Raw genomic sequence first — 14,276 nt, 5'->3', positions numbered from 1 at the left:
CTATAGTCGATGCATATTCTTATTTTTCCCCGTTTTTTGTTAACCGAAACAATATTCGATACCCAATCCGTTAAAGGGATCGGATAAATGAAACCTGCTTTCAATAGTTTTTCAACTTCTGCTTTAATTGCAGCAACTTTTCGCGGGTGAATCTGACGCAAACGTTGCCGGACGGGTTTAGCGTCCGGGTAAGTTTTGATCTCATGAACAACAATCGCAGGATCAATTCCTGGCATCTCATCATAGGACCAGGCAAACACGTCGCGGAATTCTTGAAATAGGGCCTAATATAATTGAATTTCATCATCTGTACACAAGGCACCTATATGAATGTTTTCAACAATTCCGGGCTTAACCGAAATGTCAATAGGAATAGTTCGAGAGATGTTCCCCAAATTTAACTTTGAATCGGGATGTTTCATTGGATTCTGAGGTTCCTTGACATATTCAGTGGTAAATATTGATGAGAAATCATTTTCAAAACAATCATCTTTAGGTAAAAACGAAGATCTGTGATGGAGATCTTCCTATGGTAAATCATCTACACATAGGATTTCACGAATTTTCTCATCAGAGTGAAAAATTTCATAAAACGTAGTTAAATCCGAGGATGATGTGAAAAGTGATTCCTCACAGACCACATTCATTAAGTAATTTCTGGTTGAAAATGAGTCAGCAAATGACTGCACAGCTTCATAGGCAATTTCATATGGACTCAAAGGCATGGAATCACCAAAGGAGTCTATCTCAGATTCAAAAGGAATGATCCAAGGATCATCATAAACAATGGTATGGTTGCAAATGAAGATGATGCGTTGATTGTGTTATCACTGAAAATGCTGTTGTCAAAAATTTTTAGCATATCTAAAAGGCAGGGTGTTTTCGCAGCGCATAAACTTGTTAACAGTTTCGCAGCGCCATATGTTTTAGTGATTTCGTAGCGAAAACACTGACCTTACAGTGGCTGCGCTGCGAAATTGGGAAATGACAGATATTTAAGGGAAGGACTGTGCACCCTTGAATGCAGTACGAGCCTCGGCTTGTTGCATCTGATGTATCTTAGCTTGAGAACACCATCATACTGTTATTGAAGTTGGAGCCCGAGTTAAATCCAGTTTGGCATTATTTTAATATTCAGAACCATAGAATTTGTGGCCTCTTGGAAGGCTTCACATTTGATGAGAAAGGCAATGTAAGGAATGCAGTTGAAGCCGCTTCAATGTTTGCTGGCTTTAAGATTGTCCCAGAAGCTAATTATGACATGCAAAATCTGGGTGAAACAGAGACTGCTTGTATTTCAAATAATGGACCTGTTAATGTTATTAGTATAGATGGTGGACTTCCTAAGCCATGATGAGAAGGTTATTATAACTGAGTAGAACAAGGTAACTGCGGTGAGAATATTGCCTATGATGATCTGGGGTTCAAGTTTGATAGCATTCCACTGTCAGATGCTGCAGTATGCTTTAATTGGGATTCAAACTTGTGGCCAATAGCTGATAAATCCTACCCTACACCCATTACAGCAGACCTCTTTGTAATGATTGTTCTAAAAAATGTATATAATTTTATCACATTATAGCAGCAAAAAGAAATGATGCCTATTTGTTAAAATTGGTATCTTCTATGAGGTTGATGGTCCATCTACTACCTCTTTGTTTGTAGTGGTTTGGTCACTCGAGGATAATTGTCCAGATTCTTTCGTTTCATCTTAGTGGCTTCTAGCCATCGAGTTCAATCCTTGAGGTTTTACAAAGGGAATGCTTCCCGAATGACAGTGCTCTAAAGTGAGATACAAGCGTGTGATGGCTTCTTTGTCAAATCTGTAGCCTTTGCACTCATAGAAAGATTTTAGAGCGTTAGAGTTCCAGAAAATAAGGGCTGTAGGTGAGCATATTCTCTAAGATGATCAGGGATTCCTGTTTGGTTTAATAGCAACTGCTAATACTGGGTGCTGCAGTATGTTTGATGATAACCCAATTGGTCTTGGCAAACTTTTCAAGAATTGGTTTGGTGACAAGTGGGAAAGTCCTTCATTATACATTTCTGCAATCGTGTTCTAATCTGGTTCTTAATGTAATGGGGGCGATATTGCTTTTATTGCCATGATAAAGTGATTTATTGAAAGCTCGAGATGGCGCATTGCGAATATCCTGATGTGGTGGGCATCAGTTTGTGAAAATACAGGTGCTACACCAGGGCTTTTGGCTACTAGATCGATGGCCAGCCAGTAGAGAAGAAGAGGGTTGGTCTGCAATTGAATGGTGGAGATCACCGGCCTCATATGGTTGATGCTGCAGAAAATACACGCAGTCCTAAGTGATTAAATGACAAGTGTCAAGCGGTTCCTATAAAAATTCGATTGCCACAAGGTCGACAATCTGGAGTTAGATTGCAAGCATCATACGGCGGACAGCGGCATGATAATTCTCCTGATCTGGTGTATTTTCGTTCTCAAGCATGACTTGGTCACTTTCGTTCCTCTTGTTCAGTCTTGAAAAGAGTCCCTTGGTTTCGTGGCAAGTTCGAATTCTTTGATTAATGATATATTGTCGGTGACATGGCGGCACACCTGTATTGTTCTAAGATAACATTCGGAGATGGTAAACTTGTTGCGCAGATCAGAGAGGCACGTGCAGAGCATCTAATAAATAATCTCTGATAACACTTGGCGTCCTCGAATGTATATGCTTCTCATAACAAATAAACAATACCATTACAGTTACCAAAAGTGACTCATATACATACGGCTTCACATGTTCTTACAAAGAAAGAGGCTTGTGATGTATATATGCCAATGAAGAAACCAAATTGTCATGAAATTGCCGCAACCAAGTGCAGAGTATTCGGGTGCCTTGATGGGAATCGAGCAGTAATGCAAAAATATTCAATTTTGAAGTCGTATCAGTTAGGGGTACATGGACCAGAAGCAGATGTTGGTACTTTGTGTGTTGGACCAGGTTATATATTTCATTGTTTTAAGGACACACAAGAAGTTTCAGAGGTTCGATGTGTGAAGAATGCAAATGTTCCCTTGAGTTATCGCTTGCTAATACTTCAGTTGGTACCAAAAATTGAGAATTTCCGTTCCACTCTGAGATGTATTAAGTTTTGGGCAAACGATAGAGACGGTGGTGACTAAGCATGCCTGTAAACATTGGGAAATTCTGTCAGCGGCCATACATCAACACTGTGGGCGGTTTCTTTTGACTTTTCCAGAGACAGAATGGTCTCTTGCAGCGATGATTTAACATTGATGGTTTGAGATACAAGCATAAACCCAGCAGAGAGAGATTCAGTACTCTTGCATTCTACCTTGCCAATTCAAAGAATCCCTTGCTGCTTTTTATTCGTCTTTTATAACTCATCATTCACAAAGGAAGACATCAAGCTTTGAGCTCAAGGAAGTTTATTGGGGAAGAATATGGAAGTACAAACATGTGGAAAGCTTATTGATTCTTTGCTTGAAAAGGTTCTCTGTATGAACATCCTGTCTTCAGATTACTTCAAGGAATTGTAAAGGCTGAAGACCTACCATGAAGTTATTGTTTTGTCTTCTCTACAAATTTTTACCATGAAGTTGACAGTGAAGCAAATGCATGGGCTTCTTAAGCACGAGGATTCTCCATACATGAGATGTATTGGTTTCTTGTACCTGCGTTATGTTGCAGATCCTAGGATGTTATGGGGTTGGGTTGAGCCTTATGTTAAGGACGAGGAGGAATTTTCTCCAGGATAAAATGGAAGGGTGACCACAATGGGTGTTTATGTTCGTGATATATTCCAGAGCAGATTGAGGTTGCTTTCAGAAGAAATAAATGGATCCTCGGGTTTACTTAAGTCACTGGTTCATATCATAGCGCTAAAATTTGAGAATAAAATTAACCAAGCTCTTCATGGTCTAAAAACAAAATCTCAAGAAGCAGAATATAAGTTTGTCCAAGAAAAACTATATTTCTAGAAGGATTCTCTATTGTTCCTCTTTCAGGAGCTAGACATAGCAGACCATGAATTTACAAATGTTTCATCATCATCCTCTTTGGAAAACTTTGATGATTTGTTTGTAGGTGTTTCAGATCGAGTTGGAAGACTGAGGAAAGAGAGCTGGGACTAAATGCTAAACTAGTAAACTATGTTCCAGCCAAAGTATCTCTAAAAAACAGAGGAATCCGGGCATGCTGTTTGAGTTTGTTTTTAGGAAAGGCTATTGACATTGAAACCTGGCAGCTAAACAGGATTATTTGTAAATTGTTGTTCATTTGTTGGAATGAGGAGATCATTAATAAAGCGCAGGGCAGCTAGTGTTATACTGTGAGCAGCTAGTCTGACACGGTGAGCAGGAGTTGAGGAAAAGGAACAGCTGTTTATCAAGACCACCTACAGCACATCAGAAACCTGGCATCATTCCATACCTGGAGTTATTAAAAGATTTGGGAACATGCTACTATACTTTAGGAGAATGTTGGGAGACAGAGACCGTTAAGATAGGAGCTTCTCTTCTGGTCAATTAATGAGCCATCAGCGCTCTTAAGCATCCTAAATCAGCATCCATTGCACCTGTAGCTCAGCCATATCAGATTAATTGAAGGAGGACAGCTGTCAAAGCATTCAAGAAAGCATCAAGTCTACGAGGAGAAAAGAATTATTGTTTTAGTTTGATTAGGACTTTATGTAATTATAGTTTAGCATGTATGTAATTAATGCAGTTAGTTAAAGGCATGTAGGAGTAGTTAATAGGAGATTCGAACTCATTCTAGAGGGAGGAAATGTATTCCTATATATGGTGAAAATTAGAATGTAATAGGGGTTGGACTTTTTATACAAAACAGAGTTTTTTGAGTCTATGGAAAGACTGTTACAGTAATAGAAAAACAGGTTGTTTCTTCTCAAGATTCTCAATGAATCACTTTGTTCAAATGTGATGATGGTTTAGTTTCTTAATGTTCTTTTTACAGCCTTGTTATAGCACAATCCCTCAGAATTCATATTATATGCTCTGACTTCCTGTGTGCTTGGCAAGCTGTGGGTTTTGGTGAAGCATGTTTGAACATCACTCAGAATTCATTTGTAATGCTCTGACTTCCTGTATGTTTAGCAAGCTTTGGTTTAGGTAAAATGTGTTTGAACATCTGATGATGCAAAGAGCCTTGAATTCCATGAGATGACTGTGATTTTGTTTATTAAATGTGAGAGACTCCATAGCCCAATGAAGACCAATTTGGTGTGTGTCCAACCAGCTTTATTTTCATAAGTGTGTGAAGAGTTAGCCCTCTGTTGTTGTGATTAATTCTCTATCAAAAGCCTGTGAGAGAGCCCTCTCTGATTAGGAAGGCTAATTCCTAGTCTAAAGTATGGTCTGAAACAGTTACATGAAACCTTGCTTGGTTGCAGCCCCTAGTACTGGTTTTGTGATAACAGATTGGAGGAAAAGGAAAAGTTCCCAGTAAACCGGCATCTTTAACTAATCCTACTCCAACATCCTTATATGGGATAGTCGTTTTACCAACATGCTGAATACTCTCCGAAGAGGCTGGGTCGGATGAAAAGTAAGCCAGTTGGTTTATTGTCATGATCTTTCCATTGTGTGGAAATTTTATTACTCGAAAGACCGATGAAACGACCGCTGTCATAGCGTAAGACCAACTTCGACCCAAGAGAAGGTTGTAGTCTAGAGGGGCATCAACCACCTCCACATCTAGACTAATGGTTTTTCCTTCAACCCCTATAGGCAAATCCTGTAGAATGCCAAAAGGATGAAACCCACGGCCATCAAAGGCCTTTAGAATCATCGGGGATTGATTTAGTGAAGGAGAACCAAGTGATCTCCAACACTATATCGACATAATACACGTTGAAGCTCCCTCATCAATTAAAGTCCGATGAATAGGCCTATTTTTGACTATCACTGGTATCTGGAAAGCCATTTGATGAGGCAAACGTGGTGTACTATTTTCTAGATCGAAAATCATTAGGTTTGGGTCCTGAATATCAACAGCTCCTATAGCCGACAAAAGTAATTTAGGTTGTGTTGGGCATGATTGCAGCACTTCCAAAGTCGACATTGCGGAGGGTGAAACAGCTAAATCCTCAACAATTTTATAATTCTGAGCCACTCTCGCATGTGGATTGAATGCTGACTTTCGAAGTGTACCCTTGGCGGGCGGTTTGATTACTAAGTCTGGATTAGGTTTCTCGATCTATAGTGGATCGAAACCGGGAGCTGAGGTTGATGGATTAGAATGAGAAGATTCTGCTTCTTTACCATCAACAGGACTCTTACTACCATAATCTTGCGATCGAGTCGCAATCCTAACATGGGACATCATCAATATGGGTTCTTCATTGGCACTCGAGGATGAACCTATCATCTTGCTGTCTTGAGCCAGAAAAGGATCCTTCAAAACAGCAGGAGTTTGGGAACCCTTGACAATTTTCGCAACCTCTGCACGATGAGGGCAGTCTCTTGTAAAATGTTCATCGTCACAAATGAGACAAGGATAACGAGGTTTGCGCTTTTCGTCATTGGATTCTGCCTTTTCAGGTTTCTCCTTTGAACTTTTGTCCGTTTTATTCTTCTTCTTTCCTTTCTTCTTCCCACCGGATTTTGATTTGGCTGTAGATGACTCTACAACGTGAATATCGGCGGAAATCTCTGCAGAAGAATCTCCTGTTGGGGAATCAGGCAAGGTTATGATAGGAGAAGAATTCTTGGAAGACTTCTTCTTACTTTTAGTGTTAACCGTGCTGATTATACCATTGGCGGCATGAGATCCTGAAGGAGCTGCAGTGATTTGATTTGACTTGGGAAGATCGGGGATTTTTTCATGTAACGTACCTAACTGAGTATAGACCAAGTCAAGGTACTGTGCTTGAGCAATGACTTGCTCCTTAGTAACAACTCCGGCTTTAGCAACATCTTCAGTGATCTTTGGCAACAAAGATTTTACAAACCACTCAGCCAAGATTTGATCCGGAATAAATACCTTCACTAAACGACATCGACGTCTCCACTCGTGAATATGATCTGAAATGTACGTGGATGTCGATTGTTTTAGCGAAGTTAACAATTTCGTGCCATTGTCATATCGGACTGGCGACTGAAAATGAGTTAAAACGAGGTAGATAATTGACTAAGACCAATTAGAGTGCGCTGGAAAAGTCTAAGACGGATCGAATCATCTGTGATGGAGTTAGACGCACACCAGAGGTGGTAAGTCATCACATGGTTCGACGGATCCTCTCCTGATTTACCTTTGAACTTGGGAATGTCACTGGGCAACTTATTTGGCATTGGCGGCCAAAACGGAAGATAATTAATGGGATCGTTCGTTAGGCGTGACAAGTCAGGCAAGTCCAAAGTTGCGATAAATTGTAACTGCCGATTAGGATCCCTAAAACTCTGGGTCATGAGACCAGCCCCGGGAGGAGGATATCCAGGATAACTAGGAATAGGAATCGCGTTCGGGATATTGTATCCTCCCGGAAAACTAGGATTAATCGGACCGTACTGGGGTTGTTGAGGTTGTTGATAAGTGTACCGAGGATACGGTTGATACTAATAAATTGGCTGCTGGACAACAAGACCGAATTGGTACTGTCCCTGGTACGGTTGATAGGTGAATTGTGGTTGACTTGTGACGACCGTACTTAAACCAGGTTGTCCTACAGGCATCTGAACCGAAGTTTGAATTGTAGATCCAGATGGTGGTAAAGATGTCTGAGGAGTAGATACAGGAACAGTAGAAACCGGAGTTGTCGATACTCCAGAAGTAGGTGGGGTAGATTGAACATATGTAGCGGCAGTTGTAGCAGTCGTTTGAGGCAGAGTACGAGGTGTACTAGGCCCAGGCTGAGAAACTACCAAAGATACAGAAGTTTGAATGTTAGACTGGACTGGTTGCTGGGGTGTACCAGAAACTAAGTGTTTTCCAGTTTGAGATGACAACTGTACACTTGGCTGCAACACCTGTTGGGTTTGCGATGGATCCCACACTATATTCATTCCGGGGTACTGACCCATAACTGGTTGAGAATACTGAAGACCATAACCGGGTTGAGGGTAGGATTGATAATTGAAAGGTACATTTCCTGTTCCTTGAACAAACGTTTGACCTTGGGATGGTTGGAAACCTTGGTTCGAGTATTGACCTTGGGGATGATACCCTTGAGGGACATTGTGATACTGGGGTTGACCTTGAGGTATAAATTGATACTGGGGTTGACCTTGGGGTACATATTGAGTCTGGGGTTGACCTTGAGGAACGTATTGTCCCATAGGTATGTACTGTCCTTGAGGTTGCCCCCCAGATGTAGATTGTGTATGTTGAGGTTGCCCCCCAGGCGTTAATTGAGGCTGCCCCCCAGGCGGTAACTGGCCACCTTGAGGTTGAGGATTGGGAATGGAACCTGACATCATAAGAATGTCTTCTACGCTCAACGGCTTTGTACCATTGCTTCCAGTTAATAACCCTTGCTCAATGGGTTGAGGAGATGCTCCCAAAAAAGTACCAGAAAGAGACTGATACCCAGAGGGAACAGATGGACCGCCATACAAAAAGGATTTAGGCGATTGAGTAAACATGGACGACTGTCCTGCCATATTGATGGGAGTGTAAAAACCTCTAGGTGTTGAGTGATAAGGAGCACGAGGTGGTGAAAAACTTAACCCTGAGTTTTCTAAATAATTAGTCAAAGAAAGATACCAAGAACTACTCCTAGGCGGACTGTAAAAAATTGATTCACGCTCCCTTAATTCAATAGTAGGTTGATTTTCAGGGATAGGGATGCCTACTTCTTCTTCTTCCGGAGCAAGTTCTTCAATAGAAATCAATCCAGAAGGAAGATCTTGAGTGATTACTCTTTCTACCCTAGGTGAACCAGGACCACTAAAAGATGGAGAAACAAACCCCGATGTCGGAGTAGCAGCAAATTCACTTTCAGGCTCGGATATTTCGGGTTCTTCACCTATATCGCTAGTAGATGAAAAGCTACCAGCGATTTCGGAGACAGACACTGACTGTGGATTATATTCTGCTACTGGCGTTTGAAAATCAGGATGTACTATCAAAGAAGATTCTCCTTCTTCCGGTGACCCAACTCTACTGTCTCTAGGAGTTACGAGGAATTTTAAGCCTTCAAGTTGGCTTGGTACTTCCTCAAGAGGTTGGCCCAGAAGTCTACGGGACTTCCTCAGTAACTCAGCCACGTTTATAATCTCAGGAGACTGGCCCCGAAATCTACGGGACTGTCTTGGTAATTCAGCCACAGTTAAAGACTTTAAACTACTTCACACCCAAACAAAGTAAAATATCAATGAAAAGCACCTAAAGTCTCTAAAGAACCAAACAAATTTGAATCATACGCCTAAAGAATCTAGGAGATCAAACACACACAAACAGTAACTTTCCGGACCGAAAACACTAGTTGGTGATGAAATCCAACGTCGCAGAGTTCAGTACAGAAATGGCGGTTGGAACAGTTACCCCGGCAAGCTGCTTAATGAATAGACTGGCACAAGTTCCTCCACTTAACCGTCTCGAGTGAAGTGAACCCCCCAAAAAATCCAAGTGAGTCTAGTTGACGTCTACTCTAGGTACAGTGGGATCTTCCCACCACTGTCACCTTAGGAAGAGTCCTAAAGAATATGGCCACTAAGGTTACCAACTGAGACAAATACACCTGGGGGAACAGTCTACAAACCGATACACACGCAAGGGAAGAGTAGCAAGCTCAATCCCCTTGAAGGCTCCTTGACATAATCCAAGTTTTACCAACAAGTGACCCCAGGCTCCTCGACAATGGTTAATCCGAGGTTTACCGTTTTTAATACGTGAATATTTGGCGTCGTTCCCAATGAGGAAGGATTGATTCCCACAATGGTTCAGACACGATCTCGTGCTTCTCCTTTAAGAGGAGCTTTCCCAGAGCATAAATGCAACAATTGGATTTCTTCCCTACCACAAGATACAGCTACTTGTTTGTTTTTACTGTCTTGGAGAGTTAATTACTCTCCTACTCCAAGACACTAGCCTAAGCTAAGTTGGTGTATCAGAGCCCTAGAAATAAAAATGTTACTAGGTGAATTTTACTTTAAGCATTAATTTTAGTGGTTTTTGTTTAAGTCCAAAGGTGCGGAGATGAAACTCGTGGTATGAAGACTCGACTCAAAATCACTAAAAATGCACCTAAGATGATCCAAACAATCTTTTTCTCTTCGATGAACTTCTAAACTAAGAAAGAGTTTGAGAATGCAAATACTTTGTAAACACAAATCTTTCTCAATTAAACAAATTAAAAGAAGAGCCTTTCCTTTCCAAAGCACTCAAAACGAGACAACTAATTATTTCACAAAAATTTCCCTTTTCGTTTCAAAGCACTCAATCACTACAAAAAACAAACTTTTTCAAAAGAGATTATTTTTTTTTATATTTTGTAAATAAAACACTCAAAACTAATAAAAATAACTAACTTTGAGAGCTACAAACTATAAAAACCTATTTGAAGTCAAAGCCTACTAAAAGTCTTTTTAGAGGATGTTTTACTCAGCTAGATGTAAGCTAAGGACTAATTCATGCAGAATCACAAATCAGTCAAGAACAACCAATTTCGTTTTCTTGTTTTTTTTTTTAAATGAAAATCCAAACTCTCAAACACAAGCTTTTCGAAGTTTTGAAATGAGAAAATACAAAGCGGATTCCTCAGCAAGGGGAGATTTCATACATGGTCAGACTCATAAGAAGGCTGGTAGACACTAAGGTAATCTAAAGTCCCTACAGCTTCTAAGCTCAGAGCCACTACACAACCAAAATGAAAAACAAACCCAACAAGCAAAACTCCTAGGAATTTCACCTAAAACCCTAACACTAACGAAATCAATCCAAGGAAAGCTTCTGACAAGTTATATGTAGGTCTGGGCAGTGGATAACAATTTCTAAAGACAAACTAAGCTGACTGACAGAGGAAATTTAATGGTTTTCAAAATTTTGGCAGGGTCCGCAGTTGGCACAGGTGCGGTCCCGCTTTATGCTAAAAGCCAAGCTGCGGGTAAGTACGCACTGTGTCAAACGGCTAGGGTGTGGTCCTCTCCCAAAGCTATGAAAAACAAAAAATAATCCTGGATCTACAAACTCTACCCAATTTTACACACAACAAGCCAAAAACGGAAACAAAAATAGAGTTTCTCAGGTCAAAGTAAAAACAAGGAAAACAATCAAGTCCCCAGTGGAGTCGCCATTTTGTCACACGGAATAAGTCGATCTTGTGGACAAGATAGACCTTCCTAGAATCTAAAGAAGACCTAATGACAAGCAAACCAGCCAGACACTATCTTTCTCTAAATATGCTTTGATAGACAATAGCAAACAAGTGTTTTTAAGGCCTACCTTAGGTCCAACGCTAGCTTGTGGATGCCCTCGCTCCTTCGATCCAAATGAGCTCCTTTTCGCGAATCTTCAAACACAAACAAGGCAAACAAATTAAATAGCACCTGAAAAACCAATTGCATAAAACATATTTAACATGAAAATCAAGGAGTCCATGAAAAAAATAACATAAGATACTTGTTGAGAAAAATGAGTTTGATTGTATTAATTCAAAAGAGGAAGAACCTTACAACCTTTGCCTTGACGCTGTACAAGCTCCTCCTAGGGTCCAACAAGAAGTCTCCTCTACTTTGACAAGTTTCACTCACTCCCCAACGAAACCAAAAAAAGGTATGTGATCTCTCCTCTTTAGGCTTAACTAGGAAGTCTTGATTTCACCAGCATTTACCCTAAAAAATGTTCAGCTTCTAACCTCTCTAGCAACCAGCCCAATGCCTGTATTTATAGTGCAATGGAGGGAGGTTACTAGGTCCTCCTTCAAAGGGATAAAGCCCTACTTCAAAGGGATAGCTCCTCTCATCAAGGGATTAGCTCCTTCTCTTTTGGGATGCATGAACCACCTCAGAGTGAACAATCCACGTCAAAATTCCTTCTAGAAACCTCTAGAATTAACCCAAAGTGAGTTTTTTAAGATAAAACTTGTGCCTTTTGACTTTCACAGGGGTCCGCACCTACACCATTAGGGACAAAGCCGGCAGGTCCGCAGTTTTTGTACACAGAAGGTGCGGGACCGCAGGTGACCATGAGAGAAAGTGCGGAACGAGAGTTACATTGATTTTTAATGTCTTTCTCTCATTTCTAAAGCTTGATTTGGAGAGCTGAGGTCTGAGACTTGCTTAGGAGGACAGTACAAGTGATGATAGACCCATACTGACTGCAAATAATCATGATGACGATATTTTTGTGTAACAGAGGGAGATCTGTCAAGATGAACAATTAGATGGAGGAGACTTATATGAACAAGAGAAATAAGATCGACAGTTCCAATTACTCCAATTGGAAATTTAAGTTCCAGAATTTGTTGGAGGGGGAAAACGCATGGGTGATTTCAATCGGCGATGAATCAAAGCTGACCCTAGCTACAAGTGGAACAACAACAGCAATACAGGACTAGGAAAAGAGAGAGAATAAGGCAAAGGTGTTGCTCAAATTATCTCTGAAAGATTGCATTATTCCTCATATTCGAGAATGTAAATCTATAACAGACATCTGGACAACTCCTGGTGACTTTTACAAGATCAAGAAAATAAATCACCTATTGTTTCTAAAGAGAAATATTCTCTCCATTAAAATGGAGGATAATGAATCAGTAGCAGCATTCATCTCTTATATCAAGGAGCTTAAGAATAAGCTGGGCGACATTGGCGAAACAATATCAGACATTGATTTGGTCATGATTACCATGAATGGTATGACTAGCGGCTATCATATGTTCATCACTAGGTTGAATTCAAGAGAAAACCCCCCCATGTTTGAAGAATTGACAGGGATCCTAATGCAGGAGGAGGAAAGGCAGATGAACCTGAAATCCCAAAGCTCAGATCTTGCCCTAATGGTAAAGAATAATCCCTTCAGAGGAAAGGTAAATGTAGCACACAAGAGTGGAGGAAACCCACAAATAAAGCCACCTCCATCTCAAGGTATGTCTTCAAACAGAAGTGATTCAAGACCAAAGTGTTTTTATTGTGCTAGAGTTGGTCATATCGCTAAACATTGTCAGAAGAAGAAGTTTGATGAAGGTCAGCAGAGACGCAAGAAGCATGCAAGTCATTTTGTTGATGAAGAACATAATCAAAATCTCATATTGTTCGTATCTAATTCTGTGTTTTTTGCTAAGGACGATGAAGCATAAACTTGGTTTGTGGACTCAAGAGCTTCCACCCACATGACAGGAAACATGCATTAGTTTGAAAATTTCAAAGAGACTAGTAGCAGAGAAAACATCTACCTTGGTGATGATAGAGGGTACCAAATCAAGGGATATGGTAATGTTCCTATTGTTTTTCCTGATGGAAACATTAGGCATATTCAAAATGTAATGTATGTACCCGAAATAAAAAAGAATTTGATCTCCATTTCAATGATAAAGGATCAGAATCTTAAGGTAGAGTTTTTAAATCTTATTGTGTTATTAAAGATCTGTTAGATCATATGAAGTCAATTGCATCAGTTGTTCATGTGGGGGATCTGGACAAGTTTAATGTGAGAAGTGCATCACACTAGGAATTGACATCAACAACTATGACAACAGAAGATTTATGGCATCAAAGATTCGGCCTTATTGATTTCAATGACCTACAACTACTTCAAAAACAAGGTATGGTCAATGGTCTCCCTGTTTTAAAGAATTTTCATGTTGATTGCGAAGCATGTGCTCTTAGGAAGATGCACAGAGATGAGTTTCATGTAAATGTAGATAGAAAGAAGATAGATATACTAGAGTTAGTGCACCTTGATTTATGTGGGCCAATGCAGACGAGGTCATTGAGAGGTACCTATTATTTCTTATTGTTTTTTGATTTCTGTACGAGATTCACTTGGGTATATTTTCTAAGAAAACATATTCATACCTTTGAATACTTTAAAGAATTCATAAGCATGATTGAGAAGCAGACAATAAAATTCATCAAGATTCTCCATCAGACCAAGGAGGAGAATACAAGAAGGCTAGTTTCATCAAATGTTGTAAATACCATGGGATACTGCATCAGTTTATAGCACCCCACACTCCTCAACAAAATGAGGTTGCAAAGAGGAAAAACATAACCCTCATGGAGTGTGCTAGCAGCACGCTAAAAGGTAAGAATCTGTCTAATGCATTTTGGCTGAAGTAATAAATACTGTAGTGTATTTGAAGAATAGGAGTCCAACAATAAGTCTTGATTTTAAAACTCC

The 14,276-nt window shown here is 40.1% G+C and overlaps 1 pseudogene; it reads left to right on the top strand.

Annotated features, from left to right (window-relative positions):
- The first annotated feature begins 3,424 nt into the window (after nucleotides 1–3,424).
- LOC149263566 (pre-mRNA splicing factor SR-like 1 pseudogene) lies at nucleotides 3,425–3,739 on the top strand (annotated as a pseudogene).
- Nucleotides 3,740–14,276: the final 10,537 nt, after the last annotated feature.

This window comes from Pinus tabuliformis, chromosome 6, assembly GCF_031772625.1.
Source record: "Pinus tabuliformis cultivar Carrire ecotype Pingquan chromosome 6, CPIR1, whole genome shotgun sequence".
Lineage (NCBI taxonomy): Eukaryota > Viridiplantae > Streptophyta > Pinopsida > Pinales > Pinaceae > Pinus > Pinus tabuliformis.
Note: the sequence above shows the minus strand (reverse complement) of the source record. Positions and strands in the feature narration are given on the sequence as shown.